The sequence below is a fragment of the Mastigoproctus giganteus genome, chromosome 2 (assembly GCF_048544385.1).
Source record: "Mastigoproctus giganteus isolate SK-2022 chromosome 2, ASM4854438v1, whole genome shotgun sequence".
Lineage (NCBI taxonomy): Eukaryota > Metazoa > Arthropoda > Arachnida > Uropygi > Thelyphonidae > Mastigoproctus > Mastigoproctus giganteus.
In genome coordinates this window covers 223,656,918-223,672,311 of record NC_143576.1, presented here as the reverse complement: position 1 = coordinate 223,672,311, position 15,394 = coordinate 223,656,918, and positions in this window count along the sequence as shown.

Sequence of the window (15,394 nt, the reverse complement as noted above, 5' to 3'; positions counted from 1 at the left end):
TGCATTATATTTTATATAATTACATACTATTTCAGTATGTAATTCTTAAAGATCTTTTATAATAAATAAGTCAAATTTTGGATTTTTGCTTTTATGCTCTGATGCAGGATGTCAGGAAGAATAAGACTCATTGTATTTTCAAAATAACTGATATTAAACTGCTTACATCATCAAACTATGGTTCTTTTCAGAGTAAAGAGCAACTCTGAGTTTATTTTTTGGTTGTTTTATTTGCCTTCAGATCTTAGATCCACATGTAGAAATTGCTGGATTCTGCTTGCCTCGTCACTGCCAGCAAGTTCATTTTTTAGCTGCACACACACACACACACACACACACAATTTAAAATTCAATAAACAAATCAATTTGAAGTTCTGTTGTAGCTTTTGATGTAAATGCAAGTTACTTATTGAGTTGGAAGTGTTGCAATAGTTTTATTACAGTCATTAGTAATTAATATAAATGTTTTATACTGATATAAATTAATATAAATGTAGACAACCCACACTAGACCACAATGCCTCATCTAAAAAAGTACTGTATGTGCAAAAGTGCACATACTTTTGTGCACTTTGTACGTAACCCTAATTTCTTTCTTGGGTGAAAGTTGTGGAAATTTGGCATAAATTAAAAGTAAATGCTTCTCTACATGTAAATATGAACAAAATTTTTCATTCATTGGTGTTGAGTAATAACTACAGAAGCCTCCAAATAAATCAACAATCTTGCATAGCTATGACAACATTTTGAACCCACTTTGGGATTCATTTTCCAAGTCTGGAAAGTTCAGAAAACACTTCCAGTCTACAGCATTTCACTTGAAGTGCCAAGCTGTAGAATGGAAGGAAGGAAGCAAGGGCATCGGCAGCATGGTGCAAGTGCACCACCTTTGGATTTCAAAGTAATACACAATTTTTAATATTTACTTTAATTTATTTGAAACATTAAAACAATACAAATTCTTTCTTTCAAAATACAAGTACTTTCTCCCACCATCATGAAACGTTGGCTTGGCTGTGACGTAAATCAGTCAAACTTGACTTAATTAAAATATTTCATGTATTCGAAAATTTGGTGAACAAAAAATTTATTCCCACTTGCACCACCTTGCAAAATATCCAACCATCACCCGTATTTCTTGACTTTATAGATTTAAATATGAATCCCAAATGTTATAATTGTGCAAGATTGTTGAGTTATTTGGACTTCTCGTAGTAATCATTTAGAATCAATAAACAAAGAATTTTGTCCAGTATAACTTTGTTAAATACTTTTTTTTACTCTGTGTACCTTATACATTTATATAGAGTGCTTAGTTAAAATATTACAAAATCTGACTTCAGTATAATATAGAACCTGACTTTAAGAGATGTAGTACGATTCAACTTGTCAGACTTTTAAAAATTATCTAGTGTAATTTTAAGTCATTGCTGTAGTTGTAATTTCTTTCAGTGATGAAGGTAGCAGACCGCATGCTTGTGTACCATATTTGATGTGTCCTACAGATTTTTAGTGGGACTGGAATGAGTGGTGAATCTGCTGCACCACACTGTAACCTGCCATCTGTATGAAGTGGTAAATTTTCAGTTCATCAGCCCAGAATTTCTGTTTGTGTTGAAGCTACCATTATATTTCTTGAACCTACCATGAACAGATTTAGTGTGATGGATATCTACATTATCATTGTGAAAGTGGTCATCTCCTTTCAGGAAAAAATTAAGCATATGATCTGATCAATATCTTATGTATATGATCTGATCAATATCTTAATGTGGCAGCCTTTTGTTGTCCTTTTAGACATATGTGGATCCACTTCACCGAATGTTATCTGAACATTTCCCATGCATTATGAAAAGCAGAAGGACTTTTTCATCCTCTCTCTTGTAGTTTTTTGGCCATCAGGATTTAAACTGCTTGTGGTCTTAATGCACACAGCAGAATAAAATGATCTTGTGTCTTAAATAGATATGGATTTCTTTGGTATTGCACTATTTATAAATAAATGGCATTGCTAAAAGGTTAATTTGCTATTTATTAGAAGTTGAGACTTAGTGTCCTCCATCAGATATAGTAGGTGGACAAAAACATGATGGAATGAAAATTTCATATGAAATTATTCATTCCTGTTGCGTGTGCCATAAGGATGATGTGTGGTGAATCCGCTGCACCACACTGTAACCTGCCATCTGTATGAAGTGGTAAATTTTCAGTTCATCAGCCCAGAATTTCTGTTTATAGTCCTCTATGGTCCAACTGCGTCAACTGAACCACTGCTGCAGTTGTTTTTGATGTTTGGCTGAAATTAGTAATTTGCAGTTAGGATGACAACTGCTGAAAACCAGTATTTCACAGTTTCTTATGTTGGTTTGAGCAGATAAGGGTGAACTTTCCCTAGTTTGGACGTATCCAGCAATTGCTCAACAGTTATACATTTTGCAAATTGTGACGCAAAATATTGGTTGTTGGTTGCTAATTTTTTTGGTGTTATGCAGCACAATAATGCATAATTGGCCACTTATTTGAAGAGATCTGGGTTTAGTTTCCATTGATGAGTGGAATTTCTAGCCCTCTTCAATGAAGTCTGAAAGCTGGTCTCAGGTGGGGGGTAGTAGGTTTACAGGATTCTCTGTAAATCTATTCCCCCCCTTGATTTTTCAGACTACACATACATATTGACTCTGAAAACATGTTTATAAACAAATACACATTACACAGATATATACAAGCTCAGGTTCTGTTAAAAAAAAAAAATTAATTGTGCTGGTAGTAGTATTTAAGTCATCAAAGTTGGTGTGACCAAATTTTTTTTTATTCTCTGAATTGGGATATATTTCCTTTGTATTATATCAGTAGAAATAGAACAAAGTGCCTAATACTGCATGCATATGGGATGATCAAATTTTAATGTTTAGAGGCAAATTCAGCTTTTTTTTTTTTTTTTTTTAAATCGCCTTAAAATACTTACAAATCAGGTAGGCACTATGCTTTGTGTGAGAGTATCTCCATAAATGCTCTTACTTTTGTATTATTCATATTTGTTCCATCATATTTTAGTTAAGTTTCAAATGGTTGCCAGCACTATCAGTATATGAAATTATGATGATTCTGTTTTTTTGGACATCCTGTATTTTGAGACCAACATTGCTGTTATTGACATTTCAATATTACACTTTTAATAAATTAAAATAATTCATTATTCTGTTCAAGAAACAAATCCAACTTTTATGAACTGAATTTTTTTGTAATTGCATATAATTCAGTGTGTGAATTTTAAATATATTTTATAATTGTAAGTTTTGCAAATATTTTTTATCTTTCACTTTGTCCTGAAACTATATGAGAATAGAATGCTGTTGTTATTGAAATCTCAGAATTATAATTCAGTTAATTACAATGATTTGTTATTGGTAATAAAGAAACCGTTTATCCTGCTATCCACTGTTCTCATCAATCAGTTAAATGCTGTACATACATACATACAAACAAATAACTGGCAGCAAAGGAAGTAAGCAAACCCTTAGCCATAATTATGAGAGCTTCCTTGGACTCAGGGGAGGTCCCATGGACTGGAGTTGTGCAAATGTATCACCAATTCACAAATGGGAGTTCAAAAGGTGACACAAGTAACTACAGACCTGTTAGTTTAACTTGTGTTCCGGGGAAAATAATGGAATCACTGGTTAAAGAAGCATTGCAGGATCATCTAGACAAGACTGCAGTAATAGTTAAGACACAGCATGGGTTTGTTAAAGGGAGGTCTTGTCTGACCAATTTGATTGGATACTATGATGTGGTCACAAATTAACTGAATGCCAAAAACAATTTTGATATCATATACTTGGATTTCAGGAAAGCTTTTGATACTGTTGCACATGGAAGACTACTGTACAAATTGGAGAGGAATGGCATTAAGGGTAAGTTGCTACAATGGATAAAGGGATGGCTGAGTGGGAGATGACAGAGAGTGGTAATCAATGGACACTGCTCTTTGTGGACAAATGTTATTAGTGGAGTTCCCCAGGGTTCGGTGTTGGGCCCATTGTTGTTTTGTGTATTTATCAATGATATTGTTGAAGGTATATCAGGTTTAATGTCCAAGTTTGCAGATGATACAAAGGTTAGCAGGGTTGTTAATGACAGTAAAGACAGTATGCTACTCCAACTGGATCTACATAAGTTGGGAAATTGGGCTTAGAAGTGGCAACTGAAGTTTAACATTGACAAATGCAAAGTACTGCATATGGGTAGCAATAACTGAAGAGAAACATACCAACTGTGTGGTACTAGACTCATAGAAGTGGAAAGTGAAAAAGACCTGGGGGTTGTTTTGGTTTTTAGGAGCATTAGCAACTAAGGCCATATTGCTCCGGTATATGCTGTGGTCATTCCCTGACCTTTCGACATCTTCCGTATTTGGTGGTGATGGGCTCGAACCCCGGTCTAATCAAGAAGCATGTGATACGCACTACTGCTCCTTCCCACCTGGCTACGGAGGCGTCCACCTGGGGGTAATTGTACAGTCGAATATGAAGTTCATTGAGCAGTGAAGACACGCTGCCAGTGCAGGTCATGGATTCTTGTCAATGATATATATATAGGAATTTTGCTAGCAGGGACAGGGAGATGATTATCCTGTTATACAAGGCAGTGGTCAGGCCGCACCTAGAGTACTGTGTACAGGTCTGGAGGCCTCATTTTAGGAAGGATGTAGAGTTGCTAGAATGAGTACAAAGAAGGGGAACAAAGGGGTGCTCTTACTAAGAAAGGCTTAAATTCTGCAAATTGCAGCGCCTGGAGAGTAATCACCTGCAAGGTGATCTGATTGAGATGTATAAGGCCTTGAATGGGTTGAGCAAGCCGAATGCTGATGGGATTCTTCCTCTTGCTCAGACTAAGAACCCGAGGGGGCACAGTTTCAAATTGAGGAAAGACAGTTGTAGAATAGATGTGCAGAAATTTGTCTTTAGCCAGCAGGTAGTTGATTGGTGGAACAGGCTTCTATCTTTTGTTGTGGAAGCTAATAGCCTAAATAAATTTAAGGCTGAGCTGGACAGGCATTTGGAACAAATGGAGGGGAGAAATGGGAGTGTTTTTTTTTTTTTGGCTGATGCTGCATAAGCTTGCTTTCTTGTGTGATATGCCTCTACTAATGCTAATGCTACTCAGCTGAATGGAGGAAACATAAGTTTAAATGATCTGTTATTCAAGCCAGAGAAAGTCCTTCCACATCAGAGCCTTACATCTCCCCAGAAATATTAGAAGTGAATTTGGAAGGCGTATGTAAGTTGATACTGCAAAGGAAAATGATGAACAGTCCTCAAAGCCCAGTTGTAAACAAAAAACGAAGCAGTCAAAACTGACTGCCAGAAGTATTCCACCAAATCGTTCAACACGTAGCGGACATAATACACAGCATTCAGGATGTTAAGAAACTGAAGCATCCACGCACAGTTAAATGTACATTCCTGGATTTCAGTTCAGTCTGTTCCGTGTGTGATCGACTTTGGTTCAAGAACAATGCGAAGATTGTAGCAGCTTGAGATCACCCTCTTCTTCAAACAGCATTTCCAAATGAAGATGCAAGTCAAATGTCGGCCTGTAACAGCTGTCATGGCTCTCTCAAGGATAAAGTGGTTCTGGCTCTATCAAAGTCAAATGGTTTTAAATATCCGATGCCATGGCACTTGCCAAAACTAGTTTTGGTATCCACTCAACGAGCATGTGACGGTATTTGTAGTCGGTAGCCATTTTCTGTAGGTTGACTCCAAGACGGAGCAGTGCCTGGGCAGGTAGGAACCGACTACACAGTTTCAATCGGTTGTATTTGAGGATTAGTTTGGGGTCTGACCTCAAGGCTGGCAGAGGATTGTGCCACTGACAGAAATCCCAGATGTTTGGGGCGTTTATCACTCCTATGTACATTTTTAACGTAGTCATTGAATGCCTGCTGTCAATTATCCTCGGGAGTCTGGGTACATTTAGCTGCTCAGCCATGTCAGTTCTCAATTGAAGGGGTCAGCGATGCTTATTTGTGACCCATTTCAGGGTCCAGTAATTACATTAAAACTCTGGTTTTTGAAGTGAGGGCGACGCAGATGCCCAAATTTCAGCAGCGTATAAAATAACTGGATAAACAGTGGTTTGAAGATATCTGGTAGTGGTTGTGGCATCGTTGGAATGAAGTAAGTGTAGCTTCGCTCTCCAGCATAGGGTGTTAAATCGCTTCCGGAGGTATTCTGTGTGAACATTAAATTTCAGCTTTGGATCCAAATAGACACCGATGTCCTTATGGCAGGTAACCACTGGGATGAGAGTACCCAAAATTGATGGTTGAATTACTGTTGGTTGCTGTTTCAATGAGTAAATCATTATTGCAGATTTTGCTACTCAGCTGTATTTCAAGTAAGTTGAAAAACATCTTCAAGTAAGTTGAAAGAGCAGTCAAGTTCTCTGAGATTGAGGACGTAATTGCCATTGTGTTTGCAGACTGGGATTAAGGTAAGAAACTATATCATCGGCATATATTAGAGCATAATCATGTAGATGCATGAAAGGAATTAGAATGGCTGAGAAAAGAAGGCCAGACAGGACACCACCTTGTGGGACTCCTGCATTGATTTTTCTTGTAAAGTGGGTCTTCTTCATTGTGAGGTGGACACTTTTATTCTTCAATAAGGCAGTGAAGAAAGCTAGTAGGTCTCCATTAATTCTGAAGAATTGCAGAAGACAAAGGCTGTGACATCTAGGCTGTCAAAAGCAGCTTCGATATCGACGTACACAATAGCTAATTCGGATTTAGTTTCGAAGGCTTGAAGAATTGAAGTCTGTGCAGCCATGAGGTTTGTTATGGTGGATCTATTCGCGACTGCGAAATGGGACTGTTTTGGTTTCTGTTGCATCAGCTGTTTGTTTAATGCTGGAAGGAGTACCTTTTCAAGAAGTTTGAGGAGGATGGAAGAAGTTGAAATTGGTCTAAAATCTTTTAGGCTTGTTGGCACTTTAACCTTAGGCTTCATTCCATTGAGCAGGGAAAACTTGTGTGGAAAGAACAGAGTTGTAGATTGAGAGCAATGCATCTAGGATGTAGGGGCTAAGGCAATTATGAAATGAGGCAGCTTATCTCGACCTGCAGTACTAAATGGATGTAGGGAGTTAATAGCATATATCAGTTGCTGTCTTGTGATGGAAATTATGAAAAGGTCATCAGTAGAAGCAAATTGAGAGTTTTGGAGAGGAATTTCAGCAGAAGCGGAATTGGCTTTGAATCTTGAAATGTCCATCCAGTTATCTAGATCAAGATTTGAATTGATGAGACTGTCTGGATGAGTAGGGCGCTTTACCTTTAGACAAGGTAGCATTGGTGTATCTCTTTATTGCTGATGCCTTGAGTCTGTTGAAAATAGCTCTTACCCTGGAGTATAGGATTTGATCTTGGGTTGTGCCAGAGATTTTCCACTCCCTGTGAAAGTACTGCTTGTGGAAACTGCACACTAGATCTTTGGTCCACCAAGCTTGGTGGACCAAAGTTTATTTATCCGTACACATTTCTCCAAGGAGAAATGTGTATGGAGAAATATTTAGCCAATGGGACCCAATGTTGCCCACACTCCGCCCCATTGAGGCAGACCACGTACACAAGTATTGTAGATATTTACTCTGGCAGCCCCTGCCACCTAATTTCCTGAGATTTCAGTTGCTAGGACTTTATAAAAAAGACACTAGAGATAGGGGGTCAGCCAAAAGGAGTGCTAGTTATGTGATTTGATGTTTTTGGGTGTAGGGCGATTTAGAGATGATTCAGACGCTAGTTGTAAGTTGAGAGGGGGCGAAGACTAAAGGCTGCGGGAAAAGACGGATATGGGGTCCATATCCGTCTTTTCCCGCAGAAGATGACCCCAAATCAGTGTAGCAGTCCGATGTATTGTCTTTGGTGGCCCCTAGACTGTTGTCCAAATCCACATAGTGTCGCTGTTCATTATAATACATACTGCATAAAATGAGCCAAAAAAAATGCACATGGGGTCTATTAATATGACTATGCCAACTGCACAAAATCATGCACCCTTAGTAGAAGTGCTAGACTAGAGGGTACCAGCAATCCCACTCCTAGGTTGCCCAAGCCTTTAAACCAGAAAAAATAAATAAATGAAATAAAATAATAAATAAAACTGAAATAATAAAAAATAAATTAAAAAAAAAATCCATCAGACCCGCAAGAGTGAAAAACCTCACACTAGCAACCCACTGATGCCAACAACAACAAAAAAAAAATGAATACAGAGTGTAGTTCGTTCATAATTTATCAAGGTATATAAATGCCTCCGTTTACTAAGCCTCACAACTAAATTCCTGCAAGGCACTAAAATATACATCATTGGTTAAAGGTTTATGTTCATTACCAGCACTTTTTAGCATTAGCATTAGTAGAGGCATTTGATGCAAGAAAGCAAGCTTATGCAGCATCAGCCAAAAAAAAAAAAAAAAAACCCACTTCCACTTCACCCCTCTGTTCGTTCAAAATACCTGTCCAGCTGAGCCTTAAACTTATTTAGGCTATCAACCTCCACCACAAGGGATGGCAGTCTGTTCCACCAACCAACCACCCGCTGGCTAAAGGCAAATTTCCGCACGTCTATCCTACATCTGTCTTTCCTCAATTTGAATTTATGCCCTCTCAGGTGATTTTTCTGAGCTAGAGGAAGAATCCCATCAGCATTGAGCATGCTTAAACCATTCAAGGCTTTATACACCTCTATCAGATCACCTCGCTGGTGCCTAGTCTCCAGACACTGTAATTTGCAAAACTTAAGCCTTTCTTCGTAAGAGCACCCCTTTGTTCCATTCACTAATCTTGTTGCCCTTCTCTGTACTCGTTCCAGCAGCTCTACATCCTTCTTGAAATGAGGCCTCCAGACCTGTATACAGTACTCTAGGTGTGGCCTAAACATTGCCTTATACAATGGAATAATCACCTCCTTATCCCTGCTGGAAAAATTCCTGTATATCATTGACAATACTCCATGAGCTACTCTTGCAGCCCGTCTGCACTGCTCAGAGAACTTCATATCTGCCTGCACAATCACCCCCAAGTCCCTTTCATTCTCTACCACTGTCAGTGTAGTACCACAGAGTTGATACGTTGCTCTGGGGTTGCTGTTTCCCATGTGTAGTACTTTACATTTGTCAATGTTAAACTTCATTTGCCACCTCTCAGCCCATCTGCTCAACCTTTCCAGATCCTGTTGCAGCAGCATAGTGTCAGTAGTGTCCTTGACAACCCTGCCAACCTTTGTATCATCTGCAAACTTGGACATTAAGCTTGATATACCATCATCAATATCATTTATAAATACAGAAAACAATAATGGACCCAACACTGAGCCCTGAGGGACTCCACTAATAACATTAGTCCACGATGAGCAGTGTCCATTGATTACCACTCTCTGTCTTCTCCCCCTCAACCACCCCTTTATCCATAGCAGCAATTTGCCTCCAATGTCACACTGCTCCAATTTGTGTAGCAGTCTTCCATGTGCAATAGTATCAAAAGCCTTTTTAAGATCCAAGTATATAATATCAAAGTTATTTCCTGCATCCAGTTATTTTGTGACTGCATCATAGTATCCAATCAAGTTGGTCAGGCAAGACTTCCCCTTAACAAAACCATGCTGTGTCTGAGCTATAACTGAAGTCTTGTCTAAATGATCCTGCAGTGCTTCTTTAACCAGTGCCTCCATTAATTTTCCTGGAACAGAAGTTAAGCTCACAGGTCTATAATTACTTGTGTCAGCCTTTGATCCTCCTTTGTGAATTGGGGTCACATTTGCACATTTCCAGTCTATGGGTACCTCCCCTGAGTCCAAGGAAGCTCTCATAATTATGGCTAAGGGTTTGCTTACTTCCTTTGCTGCCTCCTTTAATATAACTGGATAGATCCCATCCACCCCGGGTGCCTTCCTTGTGTTTATCTTCAACAGTTTCTCCTCCACTTTACTCCCAGTTATTTCAAGATTCTGTAGCTTACTGCTAGAGTTGAATACACCTCTGGCATTCCCCTTGCTGAATAACTCCTCATGTGTGAATGTCGATGCAAAATATTCATTTAGTTTGTTAGCTACCTAAGCAGGATCATCAACAGTTGACCCATCAATATCAAGTGGACCAATCTGATTCATCCCCTTCCTTCTAGAGTTTACATAAGTAAAGAACTCTTTGCTGTTTTTCTTCACATCCCTTGCCAAGGATTTCTCGTAATCTGCCTTCGCCTGCCTAACCTCCTTTGTAACTTGGTTGCATATCAACTTGTATCTATCATAGGCTTCTGTGTCATGTGTTAATTTGTAAGTATCCCATGCATTTTTCTTCTCTGCCATATGCCTCATTAATTCATCTGACATCCATTTTGGCCTAAACCTTGAACAATATTTCTTATTTGGTATGTAAAGCCTAGTAGCTTCCAAGATAAGTTCTTTGAATGCTTCCCATTTTGAATTTGCTGTTGGTAACATCATCAGTTGGTCCCACTGTATAGAATTTAAATACTGTCTCAGTCCATCGTAGTCGCCTTTACGGAAGCAATAACCATTCCCTTTACCCCTAATGGTAGTTACCTCTTTCAGTAAATCCCACTTCAGCACACTGTGATCACTGCCACCTAGTGGTTCATTTATCTGCAGATTCTTAATGCATGAAGAATCACTGCTGATAATCAAATCAAGAGTATTACTCCCTCTAGTTGCCTCCCGAACATGCTGATGTAGAAAACAATCATCCAATAAATCCACAAAAGCCCTGCTAGTGTGTGAGTAACCAGCCCCCAAATTCCGGTCAATATCTGGGAAATTAAAATCTCCCATTATAAGACTCTCTGATTTACTGGCCCACTCTATTTGCCTGTACAGTTCCTTATTATACTCATCAGAGTCATTAGGCCTATAGCACACTCCTACTCTCAATTTTGATCTCCCAATGCTTATGTCACACCAAACTGACTCAACACTGCACTGTCCAGCGATGTCGACTGGCTTCACTTCCTTGGTTTTTATGTGTTTCTTAACTAATAGCATAACCCCTCCCCCCTTCCTATCCTGTCTATCCTTTCTGTAGACGTTGTACTCTCCAAATTGCATTTCTGCATCCCTTATATCTGTGTGACACCACGTCTCTGATATCCCAACAATATCTGCCTTTGATGTTTTGAGCAATACCTCAAATTCATCAAATTTATTTACTAAACTCCTAGCATTGGTGTACACGCAAGTATACCTGCACCTGTTTCTATTCTTAGCTACCCTAACACAACCCATGTGTTTACTTGTACCGCAATGGCTCCCAGCAGTCTCTGAAATACCATGCATCTTGTTTTTCAGGCTTCTGCTCATTCTAATAGAAGCAGTGCAAGAATCTCTTTCACCTCTGCCAGTGGCTACTGTCAATCTATTGGTCTTTGTCCCCCCCAAGCTAGCAGTTTTCCGACCCACCTAACACTGCCTCGATAGCATCAGCAAATATTCTTGCACCCTTTCTATTTAAGTGTATCCCATCCCTGTAGAAGCACTCTCTCCTGTTAACAAGTACAGTCCAGGCTGAAAAAAATTCTACCCCTTGAGCCTTGCACAATCTTTCCAGGGCCGAATTGATCGACAAGGCTCTCATCATATACTCCCTCCTATGGTGTCTGGGCAGAATTGCAGACACTTTCAAATTCAAATTCAAATTCACTTAGTTCTGGTATGACCAGCCGAATTATATCTATATTCTGAATATAAATAGCAATCATACAACATATGGTGCCAGGTTTCCCAAGCACCACAGAAACAGTTGGAATTCATTACCAATCCAAATTTAAATAATTCATCATTCAAAGAACCACTCAAACTACCCTGAGTGTAAAACTGCACAAAAAAACATAAAACTATTATATTAGGGCACCCACTATTTCTAATATATGACCGTATATATATTTTGTCTGTAAATTGCGTGTGTTCTCTGGTCGATTTGCCTGTTTTGCTGGACGAAAAAACCTAGCTATCTACGCCTGAGACCGACTAACTCAGCCACTGAGTGAAAAAAGCTCATTAAAGATCCTCGCTTCATCGACTGGATTCGAATCCGGGCCTTATCCACCCGGTGTGGGGAGGACGGTGACGATACCACTGTGCCACCCGTACAGACTGTAGTACTGCACAGTTGGTACATTACTGTACTCTTCGGGTAACTGCTCAAAATAATTGACCCCAAAACATGCCATTTACACACATAGACAGCAATATGGCCTTAGTCGCTGATGCTCCTAAAATCCAAGAACAAGAACTACCCATATGCAGTACTTTTGCATTTTTCACTTTGAGAAGTGCAAAAAGGACCCATCTGCCAAACCTTTCTTGGTCCTTTTTGCAGCGGTGTACTGTCGTTAACAATCCTGCCAACCTTTGTATCATCTGCAACTTGGATATTAAGCCTGATATATCTTCACCGGTATTATTGATAAATATAGAAAACAATAATGGGCCCACCACAGAACTTTGGGAGTCTCCACTAATAACATTAGTTCAGGAAGACCAGTGTTTTTTAATAACATACACGTATAAGTTATAAATCGAGTTTAATGTAAGAATACAAATATATACTAACAGTAGCTTTCGAGACGCGTGTCTCTTCATCAACTGACATTTAAATACAAAATACAACGGATAAGTGCAGTGAGCTGAGTGAGGCACGTTAATCATGCGTCACTGTTGTTGCACGGACGTGCGCTGCTTTCTACTCCACTGATCATCTAGCATTAAAACGGTTGTCTCTAGGATGGGGTGTAGACGTATGCCTTTTTGGCGATTTAATGCCTTTGGATTGTTTACTATGTTGAGTGACTCTAGCCATAGGCGGTGGCGAAAGTGTCGTGAGTGGTCTACTATTTCAAAGTCACGTTTGGGGTCAAGATCGTGGTTGGTGGCCCAAAAATGTTCGGCGACCGCGGATTGGTCAGTTTCGGCAAGCCGGATTGCTCTGTCGTGTTCCGTACGGCGATCTTGGAGACGCCTTGATGTTTGTTTCTCCTATGTAGCAACTGTTACAGTCTCTACAGGTGATGGGATATACTACATTGCTGCGTAAGACAGGTGTGACATTGGTCTTCACACTGGATACAAGTGAACGTAGGTTCCTGCAGGGTAACTGCACACATTTGATGTTGTAATTTCTAAGGACCTTCGAGATCCGTCCTGACACGCCTGGATAATAGGCAATGTAGGCGGACGATATACCGACTTGGTTCGGTGGTCTTGGGTTGGATGTGAGTTCTTCTGCCTGTAATAGGCATCTGCTTAGCACATGGAATGGATAACCACATTTGGTTAGGTCCGCCTTCACACGGGTGATGTCGTCACGCCTAATTGTATCAGTGCTGGAATGGCTCCAAGCCCTGGAGAATAGGGTGCAGGCAGTGCTATTGAGATGGCTTGGTGCGTGACCGGATCCGTAGTTAGTGAATTGACCGCACCACATAGGTTTGCGGTATACTGAAGTCTCTAGATGTGGGCCTACGCAATGCACTAGGACGTCCAGGAACGGGAGCGTACCGTTCACCTCTGACTCTATAGTAAACTTGATGAAATTAGATAGGGAGTTGAGGTATTCCAGTAGTTCTGTTTCAGAGCCATGTGGTATTACAGTAAAAATATCGTCAACGTATCTACACCATGTTGTAATAGGTGTAGGTGGGTTCCGGTGTATCTGCTCCTCCAGATCTTCCATGGCGATGTTGGCTACTACGGAACTAACAGGGGCACCCATTGCAGTGCCATGTACCTGCTGGTACACTGAATCCTCAAAAGTGAAGTTGCTGCTTGATAAGCATAGGTTGAGGGCGGTACAGATGTCATCAGTGGATAGTGATGTCCTGGATTGGAGGCTTAAGTCGTTCTCGAGGAGCCTTCTGGCGCAGTGCACAGCCTGTTGGACGGGAATTGAAGTGAATAAAGAAATCACATCAAATGATGCCATGACAGTGTTGTCAGGGATTGAAAGGTCCTTAATGAGGTGGATGAATTCACTGCTATTTTTAACGGTGTGCGAGGTATTACCTATAAGAGGTGAGAGGAGGCGCGCGATATGTTTGGACAGTTCATACGTTGGGGCACTGCAGCACGACACTATAGGTCTGAGGGGAATACCCGGTTTGTGGATCTTTGGTAATCCATAGAATTGCGGTAGTTGGCAGCCAGTAGCACGTAGAAGACCCTGAGTTGTAGTCGAGATCTCCACCGTGAAACCAAGAGCGCTGATTATAACAAGTCCAGACTGTTACAACATCTACAAGGTAAGGTCTCGCCTATCATATTTACGAACCTTATACATACCATCTGTCATCGGGCTAATCAGATCTCTGATACCTACCGTTTACGCCAACAGCGCAAATTCATAAACTTAAGCATAGAAGCTAACTCCTTAAAGGCGAGTACACGTTAAAGTGATACAACTTCCTTCGTCTTGAACCTAAGCAGCAAACAACTATCCATCGAACAGCTGAATGTCTTATCCAACGGCAAGAAATTCGCCGTCATACCATCCAAACCTCCATTCACACAGCTCCCTATGGGTATAGAAGCCAGTATTACCAACCTTCCCGAAGAAACTGCCAACGAGATCCGTTTCAGGACTGCCGCAATCCTCCGCAGCACTCGAAAAACTTACTCAAACCTTAACCATCGTCAACATGCCGCCCTATCATCTATAAGAAAAGACAACTCCATCGTCGTACTTCCTGCGGAAAAAGGGCGCCGGACCGTTGTGTTAGACCAATCAACCTACCGAGAGAAAGCCCTGACCCTACTACTAGACCCAAACGTATATGAACCTCTATTTGATCCACCCATTAAGGTCTTGAAACGTCTAGAGACACATGTCAATAAACTCGTCCACACATGGTTTAAGGATAAGAAGATCTCGACTACAACTCAGCGTCTTCTACATGCTACTGGCTGCCAACTACCGCAATTCTATGGATTACCAAAGATCCACAAACTGGGTATTCCCCTCAGACCAATAGTGTCGTGCTGCAGTGCCCCAACGTATGAACTGTCCAAGCATATCGCGCGCCTCCTCTCACCTCTTATAGGTAATACCTCGCACACCGTTAAATATAGCAGTGAATTCATCCACCTCTCACATCCAACCCAAGACCACCGAACCAAGTCGGTATATCGTCCGCCTACCTTCTCTATTATCCAGGCGTGCCAGGACGGATCTCGAAGGTCCTTAGAAATTACAACATCAAATGTGTGCAGTTACCCTGCAGGAACCTACGTTCACTTGTCTCCAGTGTGAAGACCCCTGTCACACCTGTCTTACGCAGCAATGTAGTATATCCCATCACCTGTAGAGACTGTAACAGTTG